Here is a 12,323-nt window from a genome sequence, read left to right as displayed (position 1 = left end):
CCAGAGATGCTGCCTGACCTGCTCAGTTACTCCAGCACTCTGTGAAACGTCACCTATCCATGTTCTCCACAGATGCTGCCTGACCTGTTGAGTTACTCCAGCACTCTGTGAAACGTCACCTATCCATGTTCTCCACAGATGCTGCCTGACCCGCTGAGTTACTCCAGCACTCTGTGAAACGTCACCCATCCATGTTCTCCACAGATGCTGCCTGACCCGCTGAGTTACTCCAGCACTCTGTGTCCATCTTCGGTTTAAACCAGCATCTGCAGTTCCTCCCTACACATGATGCCGAGACCATCTCTTATCTCCCTCAAGACCATAACACATAGGAGGAGAATTAGACCATTCAGCCCATTCAATCATGGCTGATCTATCTCTCCCTCCTAACCCCATTCTCCTGCCTTCTCCCCATAACCCCTGACACCCGCACTGATCGGATATCCATCAATCTCTGCTTTAGAATTACCCAATGTTTTGGCCTCTGCTTGGTTCTGATGTATTCCCTTTCAGAAGGGCGGCACGGTGGCGCAGCGGGTAGAGCTGCTGCCTGACAGCACCAGAGACCCGGGTTCCATCCCGACTACGGGTGCTGTCTGTGCGGAGTTTGTACGTTCTCCCCGTGACCTGCGTGGGTTTTCTCCCAAGAACTTTGGGTTTCCTCCCACACTCCAAAGACGTAGGCTAATTGGCTTCAGTGAAATTGTAAATTGTCCCTGGTGTGTGTGGGATAGTGTTAGTGTGCGGGGATCGCTGGTCGGTACGGACTCGGTGGGCCAAAGGGCCTGTGTCTCTGGAGCCAAGTCATGTATTGCGTGAGGGTGTTGGCAGGGACTTAGTTCGGATGTTAGTGGAGGATGTCTAGGTTCCCAGTCACTTTGTAAAACCGCAACGTTCTTTAGAAGATGGTTAAAAGGCAAAGAAAAGCTGCCGTATAAATGTAGAAAAATGTTGTCATATATACCGTTGACAAAGCTCTATTCCATTGGCCAACCGAGAGAAGGGGTTAGGCAGCATTAACAGCCTGATGTTAAGTTAGAAGATAAATATTATGTGGGACACGCTCAGGCGGCACGGTGGTGCAGCGGGTAGAGCTGTTGCCTCACAGCGCCGGAGACCCGGGTTCCATCTCGACTACGGGCGCTGTCTGTACGGAGTTTGTACGTTCTCCCCGTGACCTGCGTGGGTTTTCTCCGAGATCTTCGGTTTCCTCCCACACTCCAAAGGCGTGCAGATTTGTAGGTTAATTGGCTCGGTATAAATGTAACATTGTCCCTAGTGTGTGTGTAGGATAGTGTCAGTGTGCGGGGATCGCTGGTCGGTACGGACTCGATGGGCTGAAGGGCCTGTTTCCGCGCTGTATCTCTAAACTAAAAACACTTAATTCTGAAGAGTAGGAAAATATTTTTTTTACCTCCATCCTGGAATTAGTTTGTTCAAAACAAATATCCCTCTGCTCTTCTTGTTAGGAAAAGTTGCATCGCAGAGCTCACGAGAAAGGTGTCCTTAGGTATCGCAGTCAGAAATGGTTCGTAACTCTTTGCCAGGCTTGTCCAGTCAACTAACGATCCCCCGTGCAAAGATTATTCACTTGCAGCCCTTCTTGAGTTATGGCATTTATTGGATGATTGTCCCGCTGAGTTACTCCAGCATTCTGTGTCTATTCAGGGTACGATTGTTGGCAAAGAAGGAGTGGTGCTCAACAAAACGTGGGTCACAAAGAACTGAGGATGTCACATAGAAACATAGACAACAGGTGCAGGCCATTCGGCCCATCGAGCCATCACCGCCATTCAATATGATCACGGCTGATCATCTTAAATCAGTACCCCGTTCCTGCTTTCTCCCCATATCCCTTGATTCCGTTAGCCCCAAGAGCTAAATCTAACTCTCTCTTGAATACATCCAGTGAATTGGCCTCCACTGCCTTCTGTGGTAGAGAATTCCACAGATTCGCAACTCTCTGGCTGAAAACGTTTTTCCTCATCTCAGTCCTAAATGGCCTAACCCCTTATTCTTAAACTGTGGCCCCTGGTTCTGGACTCCCCCAACATCAGGAACATTTTTCCTGCATCTAGCCTGTCCGATCCTTTAAGAATTTTTATATGTTTCCATAAGATCCCCTCTCATCCTTCTAAATTCCAGTGAATACAAGCCCAGTCGACCCATTCTTTCATCGTATGTCAGTCCTGTAAACTGGACAGCCCTCTCGGAATCAAAACAGACACATAATACCAAAGATAAGACACAAAGTGCTGGAGTAACTCAGCAGATCAGGCATCATCTATGGAGAGAAGTGGATGGGTGACATTTCGGGACCCTTCTTAAGACCCTTTCTCCAGAGATGCTGCCTGACTCGCTGAGTTACTCCAGCACTTTGTGTCTTATCTTTGGTATAAACTAACATCTGCAGTTTCTTTGTATCTACAGACACAACATAGTATAGATGAAGGATATCTATAATTAATGGATTCTTGGTTTTATTAACATCACCTGTATCATGATGTTGCGAAATGAACAGTTATTTGTGCTCCTGTGCAGTCAGATCATGTCATACAAGACTACGTCAGACAGTGCAACGGAGAAAATAATAGAGTGTTGCAGCCATAGAGAAAGTGCAGAGAAGAAAAGTGCAAGGGCTACAAAGAGATAGGTTGGAAGATCGGAAATTTGTCCTGAATATATCTAAAGAAGGGAAAGAGAGGCTGTTCTGGAACCTGGTGGTATGTGCTGGAAATACTCAGCAGGTCGGGCAGCAGAGGGAAGTGCTTCGAAGAGTTTGTGGCCAGGGTGAGAGGGGTCAGAGGTGATCTTGCCCGCTGGCTTCCTGGCCCTTGCAGTGTACAGTTTGTCGATGGGGGGGAAGGTTGCGGCCAACAACCTTCTCGGCTGACCATCGCTGACCATTGACGAGCTGTTGCCTCGTGTGCAGCGGCCCATTGGTTTATGATTGCCTCCTGTAGACGACAGGATGTAGCAAGGGTGTGGGAGAGGAGAGAAGAGTGTGCGGGCTGGGGGCAACTGTTTGGTTCTCATCTCCAGGCAGTCTCGTAGTAGAACCAAGGAAGATCTCTGTCTACCACTCATAGAAACATAGAAGATAGGTGCCGGAGTAGGCCATTCGGCCCTTCGAGCCAGCACCATCCCATCAGCAGTAGCTGAACAAAGCCCCCCCCCCCCAATTTTACTTCACACATTCCAGGCGGCGAGGAAGGTCTAGGACAGTTGCACTAAACATCAATTCCAGGCCTGATCTTCACTGCCCACAATATGAAACTGGGTTCTCCCCGTTCATTCACAAGGTCCAGGAGCAGAATTAGGCCATTCGGCCCATCAAGTCTACTCCGCCATTCAATCGTGGCTGATCTATCTCTCCCTCCTGACCCCATTCTCCTGCCTTCTCCCCATAACCCCTGACACCCGCACTGATCAATTGCACACAGATTACGATTGACGAGATAAATTCACAATGGGATCATGTGCAAACTATTCCGAGCTGCTGCCCCTGGTGTTGTGCTGGCTTTCCCACTGGTGTGGAAGAAACCTCTCTTTCTCTCCCTACGATTGAGAGCACAGGCAAGTAATCTAAACTCCCGAGTCATCAGCTGAGCTCTAATTTTAGAATGCAGCAGGATATTGTGGGGGCGTTGTGTTGAATGCTGCAAGCACCCAGTGTCATCCAGAAAGTGATTCTCTCGGTAGTATAAGAAAATAACTGCAGATGCTGGTACAAATCGAAGGTATTTATTCACAAAGTGCTGGAGTAACTCAGCAGGTCGGGCAGCATCTCAGGAGAGAAGGAATGGATGACGTTTCGGGTCGAGACCCTGAGACCCTGAGGGTCTCGACCCGAAACGTCACACATTCCTTCTCTCCTGAGATGCTGCCCGACCTGCTGAGTTACTCCAGCACTTTGTGAATAAAGTGATTCTCTCTGTTTCTGTCTGCTTCTGCACGACCCCCCCAACAGCTGGGCTACCTGGTGCGGGTTTTGCTGGCGTGGGTACCGGTTGCAAACAGGTCATTTAGATGTTTACCTGGGCGAGTTTGGAGAGGTGACCCATGCCCAAGTTGTCCAGCTGTGACTTGAAGAGGTGAGAAGGTTGGCGCACACCTGGCAGAGTCGGGGACGATGCTCCACTCTGGGATTCTTGGTTCTTGGTCCTGCAAAATGTTCCAAATAGAATGGAAGCTGGAGGAGGGGTAGTTAAGCCCATGGATATAGTGACTGCAGGCAGCTATTTTTGTCCCAGTTTGAAGCCACACGCCGACTCCAGACACGGTGACGGAGAGACTGTGAGCTAATGCAAGTTGCCCCAAAGGCTAGATTCAGTGGATTAGGTGATGGAGGCGTGGACCATCTCCAGTAACCGATCAGTTCCTGGTGCAGAAACCATCCCCCCTCGGTGGTTTCCCCGCCCTTGTTTTGTCATCCCCGAGACGGTGGTTCAGTAACAGGTGAGAGATGCACCTGGATCTCTGCACGACAGCCAGATGCAGAAACATCTGCACGACAGCCAGATGCAGAAACAAGGGCTCTGTAATATAGCACCGTCTTCTTTGTAAGCTGCAGTCTGAATAAGTAGGGTCTCCCCCCGAAACGTCAGCCATTCCTTCTCTCCAGAGATGCTGCCTGTCCTGCTGAGTTACTCCAGCATTGTGTGTCTATGCAATATGAATAGTGACTTCGTTAACTTCAAGCAACCCTTGCTCTCCCTCTCTCTCCATCCCTCCCCATCCTAGTTCTCCAACCAGTCTCTGTAAGCTTCGTTGTCACCTCCTCCCGGCCAACAATGATCGATTCTACATTTCCCTTGATCTCTGTCCCCTTTGATCTCTCATTTTCACACCTTGCCCTTCCATATCTCTGCCACTCCCTCTGCCCTGACTCTCAGTCTGCAGAAGAGTCACAACCCCAAATGTCACCCATTCCTTGTCTTGGAGGTAGAGTCGCCGCCTCACAGCGCCGGAGACCCTGGTTCGATCCCGACCACGGGCGCTGTCCGTACGGAGTTTGTACGTTCTCCCCGTGGGTTTTCTCCGGGATCCTCGGTCTCCTCCCACACTCCAAAGATATGCAGATTTGTAGATTAATTGGCTTGGTCCAAGTGTAAATTGTCCCTAGTGTGTGTAGGATAGTGCTATGGATCGCTGGTCAGTGCAGACCTGGTGGGCCGAAGGGACTGTTTCCGAGCTGTATCTCTAAACTAAACTAAACAAGAGATGCTGCCTGTCCATCAGAGTTACCCCTGCATTCTGTGTCTATCCTGGGTGTAAACCAGCATCTGTAGTTCCTTCCTACACGTTACGCCTGCCTTACAAAAGGGTTTCACGTGAAGTATCTATAACACCTGCTGTAACACAATGCCAAGCCATAGCTTCCCAAGGTTGGCTTGGCACTGAGTAGTTTGGAGAGAGAGTGTTTGATGATTCTGGAGCCTAATCTGGTGTCGCCTCTGGAGGTGGTGATTGACTTGAGACGGACAGGGGGATGGATTTACACACAGGGTTATTTGGGACCATAAGTGTTTTAAATGTTTTGATTTTTTGAGGGAAATTCCAGAGCAGCCCACACAGCTCGTTCGAACACATCAGCACAGACTTTTAAGGAGTGTACGTTTTAATTCCTGGCTCTGTAAAGGTGTGTCGTTCTGCGTTCGATACCTGCCTGATTAGCTCTGTGGCTGTGAGTTGCCATTGAATCAGTAACAAAGTGGTTGGTGGTGATGTTGGGGACTGCCAGTTTCCTGAATGCTTTTTTTTGTTGAGTTCTCCAAATATCTTTGTCCTGGCCTAGAAGTGTGTGTTTGTGTGTGTGTGTGTGTGCGCGCGCGTTTTACTTTTTAAATTGTTGTTGTTTAAAACGTATAAGATATATCTTCACGTGGTCGGTGTCGGTTTGCGTTCTTTCCAAAGCTGCTGCAGGTTTTGTTTGAGTTTTTTTTTGTTTAGTTCTGTCTGGCTTACCCGTTGCTTCACCGGTAACGAGCAAAAACACTCCGAATCTTAATGTCGAACCTCGCTCGCCCAAAGTCGAACCTTCTCCCGAGAAATCCAAACTTTCGCCTCTTGTACAGTAGAGAAAATGAACTTGTCCGACCGAGCTCCTTCAGTAACTGGAGTGGACTGTGAAGGCGGTTCATTTTGTTAACTCAGACAGTGTAAATAACTAACTTATTTACAGGTACTACTTCAGTGGATCCTTGCGTGCTGGTTCTGGTGGAGTTTTTCACTCCCCCCCTCTCTTTTTGAAACACTAGTTTTAAGTGAGGAAAAAGGAATGTATAAATAATATAAAACAGAGAGAAGAGTGGGATATATGCTTGCATGTGTCAAAGCAGTTCCACCTTGATATGCTCATCATCGGTAGGTATTTTAACCCTGTCATTTGGAACATCTTTGCTCTGATAAAATTGTGCTCATTTTTTTGAAGTATTTTTATATACATTTTGTTGATATTAAATTGGTCTGAGAATTTTTTTTTGTGATTTTTTTTTTGTTGCTCTTGTGTACAATTCTGTTTCTATGTATAAATATATTCTACCCTCTGGGCTTAATTTGAAAGTGAGCAAACACTAAACACAAAAAAAAAGTATAAAAATCACACCATGGCTTAAGTTATTGAATTTCTAAAAAAAAATGTGCGGTGCTGTAGCTTAAAGGTATATATTCTGTTCGATAAGCATCAAAAAAACATAGCGCGTCTTTGCTAACTGAACTCTTGAAAGATGGGGAAACGTATTGACTCTAATGTGTGGGTCTGTCTTGTGTGTTGCTCCTTCACGAATCAAAACAGCAACGTCACTTTGCTCAGGCACTCTTTGGGGAAAGTCTGCCTCTCTTCACCTTTCACATAGGAACTAAGGGAATGCTTTTGTTTAAAATCGTTAAATAAATGGCTCTCAATTCTGCCACTACAGTTCTCCGACTTCAGTGAAACAAATCTGAACGATAAAACGGTCCTAAGGCGTTTAAAGAAAAATACAATACCGATTTGGGGGGGGAAAAAACCCCCCAATGAGCAACTTTGGTGGGGTGGCAACTTTGATCTGCCTCGGTGTGGAGGGGAGGGGAGTGAACGCTGAGTTTTGGGGGGTGTTGTTTAAGAGGGGGACGGGGGAAGGAGAACACTGTGAATGCTGGCTCCTTTGCAAAAGTGAATGTATAAATATCTTTTTTTGAACAAATCCATCCTTCGATAAAACTCACTAGCGAAGCTAAACTGTTTCTTTAAGGCGCAGACAAGGAGAGCAAGATTGTAGTAACCAGGGCGGTCGGCGAACACTTGGTTTTTTTTTGTAAGAAAAAAAAAAAGTGATAAAAACTTCTAAAAAAATTCTAGGAAATGACTGAATAATTATGTGGTATGCATGTGTACTGTGGAGAGTATGGGCAATGTGCACGCTAATGTGTGTGGCACATTAGTGTTCAGCTTGGAGTGCTAATGCTGTATCTTGCATTTTGATATTTTCCTCCTATTATCAGTAATATAACCTCGATGTAAAATGTTTTGCATGTATTTATATGGTTCTTGTGATGGAATGAATAATCAAAACAGCTTCTTCCAGAACACACGACATTCAATGACTAGTACATTCAGTTGGGAAGAAAAACTCGTAAGAAAATTGGCAATGTTTCCTGAGACTTCAAAAAAAAAGCGTGATTGTAGGAAAGTCAAGAGTATTTTTTTACAAAAGCCTGCATTTGTGAATCATAAAGAAATAATGTATCCTGCAATCTTCTTGTATTAAAAAGAATAAATATTTCTCCATCAGTTTATGGATAACTTTTTTATCCTGTTGTAAATAAATTCATTTCTTTGTTTATTTTGAACTATGCAAATAGCTCTGTAATTGTGGTCTCTTACCTCCCTTCAGTTAAACATGCTTTGATGGAATGTGTTGTTATGGAAGATTGTAGTAAATGAACATGTGCAGTCTCTCTCTCTCTCTCTCTCTCTCCTCTTCCTGTCAAGCAAAGTTCAGACAACAATGTCAATTGAGTAAATACAAATAAAGAATCTGGAGGAATGGAAAATCTGTGTGTCTCTGTTACTGGTGGGCCAGTATTGGATCTTGTGGGATAGTTATGAGATGTGATCCGATGGGAGTGAAATTTGTATATCGGGAATCTCGCTAAAGCGGAAACACCAAGTGCGCGCCACCCAAGGAAGGACATTCTTGCTATTGAGGGCGTGCAGCGTAGAATTCCCGGAATGGCAGGATTGTCATATGTTGAAAGACTGGAGCAACTGGGCTTGTATACACTGGAATTTAGGAGGAGATGGGAACTTATTGAAACATATAAGATTATTAAGAGATTGAACACGCTAGAGGCAGGAAACATGTTCCCAATGTTGGGGGAGTCCAGAACCAGGGGCCACAGTTTAAGAACAGAGATGATGAAAAACTTTTTCACTCAGAGTTGTAAATCTGTGGAATTCTCTTAGAAACATAGAAAATAGGTGCAAGAGTAGGCCATTCGGCCCTTCGAGCCCGCACCGCCATTCAATATGATCATGGCTGATCATCCAGCTCAGTAGCCCGTACCTGCCTTCTCTCCATACCCCCTGATCCCTCTAGCAAAAAGGGCCACATCTAACTCCCTCTTAAATATAACCAATGAACTGGCCACAACTACCTTCTGTGGCAGAGAATTCCACAGACTCACCACTCTCTGTGGACCTCAGAAGGCAGTGGAGGCCAATTTTCCGGATGTTTTCAAGAGAGTTAGATAGAGCTCTTAAGGATAGTGGAGTCAGGGGGTATGAGGATTGTGGATGATCAGCCAAATGGCCTACTCCTGCACCTATTGTCTATTGACCAGCGATCCCTGCACACTAACACTATCCTACACACACAGGACAGTTTACACTTATACCAAAGCCAATTAACCTATAACCCTGCACGTATTTGGAGTGTGGGAGGGAAACCGGAGCTCCAGGAGAAAACCCACGCAGGTCACGGGGAGAAAGTACAAACACCGTAGACAGCGCCCATAGTCGGGATGGAACCCGGGAGTCTGGTGCTGTAAGGCAGCAACTCTACCGCTGCGCCACCGTGCTGCCCTAAGAAATGGAGTGTCTTTCACTGGAGGTACAGTAACCTATGAGCATGGTCTTTGATATTGAGCATTGTTCCATGTATCTTCCTTTACAAAGGTGCGCAGTTGGTGCCACCTTGTGGACTTGAGTAAAATTGCTCAGTAAGATCGGCCCCATCAGAATGTCGCAGAGGAGCGAATAGAATTCTTAATGTGCGCTAAATGGCTTTACTGTATCCAGCAGGTATTGAAAATGCATGGTTCCTAAACAATAACCTAAATTATTCATTTTATTCCTGATGACTTTTAACGGAAATGTTATTCTTTTTAATACAATTTCTGAGCATTTTGTACTGTGTATCTTTTAAGTATGTGAAATTTGTCCTTAATTTAGTCGTAGAGTGGTACAGCATGGAAATAGGTCCTTCGGCCCAACTTGCCCACACCGGCCAATAAGTCCCATCTACACTAGTCCCACCGACCTGCGTTTGTTCCATATCCCTCCAAACCTGTCCTATCCATGTTCCTGTCTGTTTCTGAAATGTTAGACAATAGACAATAGGTGAAGGAGGAGGCCATTCGGCCCTTTGAGCCAGCACCACCATTCAATGTGATCATGGCTGATCATTCTCAATCAGTACCCCGTTCCTGCCTTCTCCCCATACCCCCTGACTCCGCTATCCTTAAGGGCTCTATCCAGCTCTCTCTTGAATGCATTGAGAATTGGCCTCCACTGCCTTCTGAGGCAGAGAATTCCACAGATTCACAACTCTCTGACTGAAAAAGTTTTTCCTCATCTCAGTTCTAAATGGCCTACCCCTTATTCTTAAACTGTGGCCCCTTGTTCAGGACTCCCCCAACATTGGGAACATGTTTCCTGCCTCTAACGTGTTCAACCCCTTAATAATCTTATACGTTTCGATAAGATCTCCTCTCATCCTTCTAAATTCCAGTGTATACAAGCCTAGTCGATCCAGTCTTTTAACATATGATAGTCCCGCCATTCCGGGAATTAACGTAGTAAACCTTCGCTGCACGCCCTCAATAGCAAGAATATCCTTCCTCAAATTTGGAGACGAAAACTGCACACAGTACTCCAGGTGCGGTCTCACTAGGGCCCTGTACAACTGCAGAAGGACCTCTTTGCTCCTATACTCAACTCCTCTTGTTATGAAGGCCAACATTCCATTGGCTTTCTTCACTGCCTGCTGCACCTGCATGCTTCCTTTCAGTGACTGATGCACTAGGACACCCAGATCTCGTTGTACGTCCCGTTCCTAACTTGACACCATTCAGATAATACTCTGCCTTCCTATTCCTACCACCAAAGTGGATAACCTCACACTTATCCACATTAAACTGCATCTGCCATGCATCCGCCCACTCACACAACCTGTCCAAGTCACTCTGCAACCTCATAGCATCTTCCTCACAGTTCACACTACCACCCAGCTTTGTATCATCTGCAAATTTGCTAATGGTACTTTTAATCCCTTCATCCAAGTCATTAATGTATATTGTAAATAGCTGCAGTCCCAGCACCGAGCCTTGCGGTACCCCACTAGTTACTGCCTGCCATTCTGAAAGGGACCCATTTATCCTCACTCTTTGCTTTCTGTCTGTCAACCAATTTTCTATCCATGTCAGTACCCTACCTCCAATACCATGTGCTCTAATTTTGCCCACTAATCTCCTATGTGGAACCTTTCAAATGCTTTCTGAAAGTCAAGGTACACCACATCCACCGGTTCTCCCCTGTCAATTTTCCTGGTTACATCCTCAAAGAATTCCAGAAGATTAGTCAAGCATGATTTCCCCTTTGTAAATCCATGCTGACTCGGAACAATCCTGTTACTACTATCCAAATGCTCTGCAATGTTGGGATAGTCCCAGCCTCAACTACCTCCTCTGGCAGCTCGTTCCATACACCCACCACCCTTTGTGTAAAAATGTTGCCCCTCGGGTTCCTATTGAATCATTTCCCTCTCACCGTAAACCTATGCCCTCTGGTTCTTGATTTCGCTGCTCAGCATAAATGCAGTCATTTACCCAATCCTTCCTCTCATGATCTTAGACACCTCTATAAGATCACTCCTCATCCTCTGGCACTCCAAGGAATAGAGTCCCAGCCTGTCCAACTTCTCCATATAGTTCATGATTCCTCTACTCTGCATAAAAGAATCAAACACTGATCAAAAAATTACTATTCCAGTGAAATAGGCTAAGATTAAATGGTAATAAACTTCAAGTCGTGGCAACATCCTCGTAAATCTCTGCACCCTTTCCAGCTTAACAACATCTTCTCACATGTGTCAGAAGGAACTGCAGATGCTGGTTTACACCGAAGATAGGCACAAAATGCTGGAGTAAAGCAGCCAGCATCTGTGGAGAGAAGGAATGGATGACGTTTCAGGTCGAGACCAATGGGTGATGTCTGAAGAAGGGTCTTGGCCCGAAACGTCAACCATTCCTTCTCTCCAGAGATGCTGCCTATCCCACTGAGTTACTCCGGCCTTTTGTATATATATATATGTGTGTGTGTGCGCTAAGTGCGTATATGTATGTATATATGTAGGAAAGAAATGCAGATGCTGGTTTAAACCGAAGGTAGGCACAAAATGCGGGAGTGACTCAGCGAGACCAAGTGCAGGGTCAGTGATCGTTTTGCTTAACCTACCTTACCTCAGCACAGCACTATAACTCCCACTCCCACACTGACCTTTCTGCCCTGGGCCTCCTCCACTGTCAGAATGAGGCCCAACACAAATTGGAGGAACAGCACCTCATATTTCGCTTGGGCAGCTTGCACCCCAGCGGTATGAACATTGACCTCGAACTTCAAGTAACCCTTTCTTCCCCTCTCTCTCCATCCCCTCCCCTTCACAGTTCTCCAAGCAGCCTGACTGTCCCCCTGATTACACGTTATCTCTGTTTGCTTTGTTGTTACCCACTCCCAGCTAACAATGGTCTATTTATTCTACATTTTCCTTGATCTGCATCTCTTTTGATTTCTTACAATTCCTTTTCTCTGTAACTCCCTCTCCCCGACGCTCAGTCTTAAGAAAGGTCTTTGGAGTGTGGGAGGGAACTGGAGATCCCGGAGAAAACCCACGCAGGTCACGGGGAGAAGGTACAAACTCCATACAGACGGCGCCCACAGTCAGGATGGAACCCGGGCCTCTGGCGCTGTGAGGCAGCAACTCTACCACTGCGCCACCATGGTGTCTTGCCTGAATTATTTCTAAATGACGAATTCCACATTAACTAAAAAACTGACGGAT

Source organism: Rhinoraja longicauda, chromosome 24, assembly GCF_053455715.1.
Source record: "Rhinoraja longicauda isolate Sanriku21f chromosome 24, sRhiLon1.1, whole genome shotgun sequence".
Lineage (NCBI taxonomy): Eukaryota > Metazoa > Chordata > Chondrichthyes > Rajiformes > Arhynchobatidae > Rhinoraja > Rhinoraja longicauda.
This window is presented reverse-complemented; position numbering follows the sequence as displayed.